We start from the raw sequence: 6972 nt of genomic DNA, 5'->3' as shown, positions 1-6972 counted from the left end.
ATGTAGATAAGAAATCTTGCAGTCTTGAGTGTTGCTGGCTAATCATTTCTTCCATGGGCAATAAGTCTATTATCTGCTCCAGCCATTGACCCAAAGTGGGTCCTGGCTGGGATATCCATGTGGTACTGTAAGTATAAATTTTTTTTTGCAATATATGAAAACATTGTAAACAGACATTTTTTGCACAGGGAAACTTGTTTCCCAGGTCATAATTCAGCAAATACAGCATAGGGCATAGCTCAAAAGTACAGTTACAGATATCTTGAATTGCTACATGGATCTTCTCCCAAAAGGGGTAAACAATTTTACAATGCCAAAATAAATGCATAAATGTTCCTAGTTCAGTTCCGCACTTCCTACACATAGGATAATTTGTGTCATCAAACTTATTAAGCTTTACTGGGGTTAAGATTGGCACCTTACACTAAACGATTTAGATGACGGGAGCGTGCCGAGATTCTAGTACAACTCAAAGATTTCCGCCCGGATTTCCGACTCAATTTGGGAGACTGAAACTGGCAAGAATAGAGCTGGTGAAATCTCTTTGTGAGAATGATTTTGTGCAAAGAACTTCATGAACATGTTTTGTATAGCCCATAGACCAATTCTATCGCGTTTTAAAAAAGAGGTATAATATGGCCCCTTTAATTGAGTGATTTAAAAAAAAAAAAATTTTTAAATCACTGTGGTCCCAGGACCGCAGCCCGGCAGTTCTAGGTATATCTAGGTCAAACCAACATGGCGCTTCAAGTACTGTAATAGGTCTCAGCGGCAAAATGACCGGCACTTGGCGCTTCTAGTGTTAAGAAACATACAAAATACACTTCCAGGGAATAAAGATTCTCAGACAACCTACATATATTATAATGTCCAGATTTATTAGTTAAACAAACATACAAAATACACTTTAATACTCTTCTTCCTCCTCTTCATCATCCTGTGCCAAGTCTGCCCCAACTTCCTCATAGTCCTTCTCCAGGGCAGCCATGTCTTCTCTGGCCTCGCTGAACTCCCCCTCTTCCATGCCCTCACCCACATACCAGTGCACAAAGGCCCTCTTGGCATACATCAGGTCAAACTTATGGTCCAGGCGAGCCCAGGCCTCGGCGATGGCAGTGGTGTTGCTCAGCATACACACAGCCCTCTGCACCTTGGCCAAGTCACCACCTGGCACCACCGTTGGCGGCTAGTAGTTGATGCCCACCTTGAAACCGGTGGGGCACCAGTCCACAAACTGGATGCTTCGACGGGTCTTGATGGCAGCGATGGCGCCGTTGACATCTTTGGGGACCACATCTCCGCGGTACAGCACACAGCAGGCCATGTACTTACCACGCCTTGGGTCACACTTCACCATCTGATTAGCTGGCTCAAAACAAGCATTTGTGACAAGCTGCTCGTGGTAAGCCTTTTCCGCCGAGATTATTGGAGAGTAGGTGACCAGTGGGAAGTGAATGCGAGGGTAGGGAACAAGGTTGGTCTGGAACTCCGTGAGATCCACATTCAGAGCCCCATCAAAGCGCAAAGATGCAGTGATCGACGAGACGATCTGGGCAACAAGGCGATTGAGATTGGTGTAGGAGGGACGCTCAATGTCAAGATTGCGATTGCAAATGTCAAAAATGGCTTCGTTGTCCACCATGAAGGCGCAGTCAGAGTGCTCTAGAGTGGTGTGGGTGGTCAGGATGGAGTTGTAGGGCTCCACTACAGCAGTGGACACCTGGGAAGCAGGGTAGACCGAGAACTCCAGCTTGGACTTCTTGCCGTAGTCCACAGACAGACGCTCCATCAGCAGGGAGGTGAAGCCAGAGCCAGTGCCTCCTCCGAAGCTGTGGAAGAGGAGGAATCCCTGAAGACCCGTGCACTGGTCTGACTGAGACACATTCAGAAGTCACATCATGCACAACATTCTCGATTGCTATAAACTCTCAATGACCTCCAAAAGGTTATGCAAACAAAAGGTTCTTGAACAAACTTGAAAGCAACCAGGCACACCCACTAATGAACCCTCTTCCTACCCATAGAAGATAAGACAGAAGTTTAAATCCAAAAGAGAACATAAGCGCACATCTACCGTTGACAGAAGTCATACATCCTCAGAACTCCAACGGACATTCTAGAGGTAGTATATGCAACCACAATGCTACAGGTAAAGTAAGGCCCCTTCCCACCCCTTCGCTCTACCCCTTTTGCCTGCCCCTCCGCTTTGCGTGTTCACGTGTAGGGGTAGGGATGTCCCAATTTCCGTTAAGGCAGAGGGGTAGGGGAAAGTGGTAGGGCTATATACCCCTCCAAACGAAGATTTCAGAGGAACACTCCAAATCGGAGGGGTATGAGCAAGGGCAAGGGGACAGGTGTAGGCGAAGGGGTAGGGGTAGAAATTATATTGGCCCTTTCACTTCCCGATCTTTAAAAAGTTTGGTTTGCTACTGTTAATCTGGTCACCTACCATTTTACGAATTCTGTCCAGGACCGGATCCACAATTTCCTTTCCAATGGTGTAGTGCCCACGAGCGTAGTTGTTGGCTGCATCCTCTTTACCAGTGATCAGCTGCTCCGGGTGGTACAATTGACGATAGGACCCATTACGGATCTCATCTGTGAGGAGATATCAAGTCAGCTTTTCACAAACCCAAATCTCTTTAGAGTGCCCCAGGTCAGAAACCAAATAGTCAGTTGAAGAGACTGGCATTTATTCACCTATAACAGATGGCTCCAAATCAACGAATATGGGCCGAGGAACATACTTCCCAGCACGAGTCTCACTGAAAAATGTGCCAAAAGAAGAGTCCAGTAGAGTTTTGCTGTCACCAGCAACTGTTCCATCTGGGCAGATACCATGTTCGAGGCAGTACAATTCCCAACACGAGTTTCCAATCTGCACCCCAGCTTGGCCAACATGGACAGAAATGCACTCCCTCTGTAAAATGATAGAGAAAAAAAAGTGGGTCATCAGAAATGCCTTACTAATCATCCAACTAAGTAGTAAGCCAATTTAAGCAAAATGGAGGCACTCACCATTCTCAAGATAAAGGTTTAAAAATCTGCCCAAACTGCAAAGTCTACTGAATGCACCTTCAACAAACAATGAATACTTGCATTAGGCTTCCTTTAATAAGTCACTGCACCCTAAAATATGTTTTTTGAGCTGTTGATTGATTGAAAATACTCATAAGTGGTGAACTGTACTATTACCAGGGTTAATATTGACAAAAATCGTGTTTCTCGACAAAAGTAACATTTCGTCTGATTTTGTATTGGATATTTTGCTCTCCGCGCATACTACAGGTTGAGACATGCCTTGGCATGTTGGTCCAAAATGCTATTGGAATAGACCTCTGAAGTTTGCCTACAAATAGGATCCAAAGCTGCCATCTTTGCCCATATAAGGAGTTCCGGGTGTTAATTGAAGCTAACCGCCTATGGCAAGTTGCATTGTAAGTTAGCCCTGGGGTAGCAAAGATCAAAGTGTGCCGTCTTCACCTACCTAAGATCACAGTATCCATTTGAAGGCAGAGGACAAAACTTTGTGGCGCAAAACGTCTGCATTTCCAATTTGTTCGTCCCCGTGAGAGTTTAACAGGTGCGAAAATTCAAAATCCCCATGTTATTTTCCCATAGAAAAAATCAAGATACCGGATCTCCTTATTTGGGCAAAGATGGGGGCATTTTTGTAGGCGAACTTCAGAGGTCAATGCTGACGAAGTCCTGTACTTCTAGTCCAACACTACGTCACCGGGTCGTTACAAATTAGGAATGAAACGCCCCAAAACCTGCTGCCCTGATTACCCTACCTGTGATAAACCATGTCTGCAGCACTCATTCCCAGATTGACACGAAATCACCATGGTTGATTGGTTGCAGCAGTGCTGCACTCCCTCTCCAAATTTCAGAGCGTCTCGCCCATTTTGAAAGCCGTTTTCAGAAATGTGAAGTGGGTGGAATTATGGGGTGAAGTGACTCTTTAAAACAAACATTACTTCAATCACTCTGTCTCTGACAACTTACCTGCTCCGTGATGGACCATGAACTCCAACCTCTGAGTCTGTGTGAAATAGTGAAGATTGGGAAGAAGGCGTGGCTTCCAATTAGCACCTCTTGTCCAATGTCTGATAAGCTCATTTCAGAGTGGGTGCGTTTCATGTAGCGTTTATACGTCCTCCCTCGCTCCTCGATGCCTCGATCCTCACTGATCTACATAAAGAATGATGGGGGGGGAAACAATGGGATAGTCTATCCAGTGTTAGTTATCGATCAGTGGGAACGCCCCTCGAGGATCGAGCATCGAGGATCGAGGAGGCATAATGAGAGGCACCCAGTGTCAAGGGGTGGCTCTCCTCGATCCTCAATGCTCGGTCTCAAAGGCTCATTCCCACTGATCTATAACTAATACTGGATAGACTATCCCATTGTTGCCACCCCATCATTCTTTATCTAGATCATTGAGGACCAGGATCAAGGAAGGAAGGGAGGATGTATAAAACACCAAATGAGAAGCACCCAAGGTGTCTGGCTTCACTGATATTAATGATACATTAATTGGCAGGCTAAAAAGTGAAATGTGCTGTTCCAGAGGAAGTTTTCCTACAAAAAAGCTACAATCTTTGTCCTATGGAAAAATAACACATTTTGAATTATTGCACCTGTTTGCAGGGACGAAGAAATTGTGCTCCACACACTTTTGTCATCTGCCTTATAGTGGATACTATGATTTTTGGCGCATTAAGACGGCACACTTTGAATTTTGCTACCTTGCAATGCAACTTGCCATAGGTACAGTAGTTAGTGTACAGAAGTGTAAGGTGCCAATCTTAGCGGTTTTAAGTCCGTCGGAGGAAGTCTTTTTCTAGTTTTGCCGTTACGACAATATCAAACATGTTATACGATGGAAATAATTTGAAGGAATCTAGCAGCAGTCTTGTAAATAGTGACCCACAGTCTTTGCAAAATCCTAATCTGAGACTGGCCTGTGACTAGAAACTCAATGAATTGTCTTTAGATGTGAGAGGGTCAGAGACGGTAGTCTTTCAAAAATCTTTTCCAAATCTTTGCAAAGTCTGTCAATGTAAGGTAGGCTTTAAGTGAAATGCGAAAGCTGTTTGCAGAGCTAAAAGACTCCTTAAGCAATGAATTCAAAGACGTGAGTGTTTTTTATGATGGGCACTGTTATTCACATGTTGGGCTGTGTGTTGGAGTCATGGCTCATTACAGCATAGGATCTGATGCAGGAAATGATTTATTATTGAAGTTCTAGTTAGAAGAAGGACAATAGATGAACGGAAGGAGGGTTTATTTGCTGCGTGACAAGCATGTCATTTGGCATGCATTTTGTATGCGTTTGATCTATGGCTGTCATTTTTATTTGCATTTGAGAATAGAGGACCTATTTAGTGAGGGAACTCTCAGCTTCCTCTGTCACAGGAGGGGTTTGTTTTACTGTAGGTCTTATCATGCAAAACATTCTTGAATTTCCCCTTGGGGATCAATAAAGTATCTATCTATCTATCTATCCATTTGTATTGGACTCTTATGATGAGGAATCATTTCTCTCAGCAGTGTACAGAGAGAGAGAGGCAGAAAGGGGAGATGAGAGATTGTCAGAGACACGCACACACGCACACACGCACACATACACACACATACACACACACACGCACACACAAGCATGTCTTTTGGCAAATATTTTGTACAATTTTCATCCATGGTTGTCATTTGTATTTGTACTTGAGAAAAGCGGCGGGCCGATGTAATGAGGGAACAGTAATCTTCTACTCTCAGCCTCTGTCACATGAGGGTTCGTTATACTTACACTGACTCTCATCATGCAAAACATTTTACTGGACTGCAGGAGATCTTAGAAGAGAATGACAATGAATGACTGACAATCGGACTGACATTGAGACTGACACACACGCACGCACGCACACACACACACACACACACACACACACACACACACACACACACACGTCAGAGTCTGCAAATCCAGAAAGAACACACTGCAGTCTGCAGTGGCTTTTAGAGAGCAAGAGGGGGAAAGAAAAAGATGCGGATGGAGCGAGTGAGGGATAGTGAGATGGATGGAGGAGAGAAGGAACGACATGAAGAGGGAGAGGGGGAATAGAGAAAATATAGAACGGGGGAGAAAGAGAGATGGGAGGATGGTGGAGATAAAAAGATAGAGGGAGAGAATTAGGAATATGGGAGGGAGGGAGAGAATGGTCAGAAGAGGACAGGAAGAAGACAGGAAGTGGAAATGAACAGAAGATAGTGACCGCACTGCGCTGATCAAAGCCTGAGGCTGGACACACACACACACACACACACACACACACACACACACGTTCCTCTATCCATCCAGCCATCTCCTAGTGTTTCTGCTGAAGTCAGCACTTAGCACCCAGGCATCAGATTGGATACACACACACACACACACACACACACACACACACACACACACAGTTCAAGATTTGTTTTTGAGCTCTGAATGCAAAGAAGAGTATCCATTAATTGATAACAAAAAGGGTCTGTAGGCATTTTTCTGCAGTCGACTGAGTGGTGTAATGTCAGGGTGTAATGGTGTGTGTTAGAGTGTTCTCTGGTGAGTAGTGTCACTTTTCTTCCTGATTCCTCTCAGCGCAGGTCTCAGTTCAGTTGTCTTGGCTATACGGTACTGTACATCTGCAGGCCTCTCCTACTGGACATCTGCAGTTTACTTTTCAACTGTGCCCAAGCGTGGCAAAACCTTTAGGAATATGCGCTGTGTGTGTGTGTGTGTGTGTGTGTGTGTGTGTGTGCGTGTGTGTGCGTGTGTGTGTGTGTGTGTGTGTATGTGTGTGTGTGTGTGTGTGTGTGTGTGTGTGTGTATGAATGACTAGTACAGTATACTGTAGAATTGAATCACCTCATGTACACTGGTCTCAGGGTACCTTGTCTGAGAGTGTGTGTGTGTGTGTGTGTGTGCCTGTGTGC

At 44.8% G+C, this 6972-nt stretch overlaps 1 pseudogene; it reads right to left on the bottom strand.

Annotated features, from left to right (window-relative positions):
• Nucleotides 1-857: 857 nt before the first annotated feature.
• LOC134059611 (tubulin alpha-8 chain-like) lies at nucleotides 858-2953 on the bottom strand (annotated as a pseudogene).
• Nucleotides 2954-6972: the final 4019 nt, after the last annotated feature.

The sequence above is a fragment of the Sardina pilchardus genome, chromosome 16 (assembly GCF_963854185.1).
Source record: "Sardina pilchardus chromosome 16, fSarPil1.1, whole genome shotgun sequence".
NCBI classification, from domain to species: domain Eukaryota; kingdom Metazoa; phylum Chordata; class Actinopteri; order Clupeiformes; family Clupeidae; genus Sardina; species Sardina pilchardus.
Note: the sequence above shows the minus strand (reverse complement) of the source record. Positions and strands in the feature narration are given on the sequence as shown.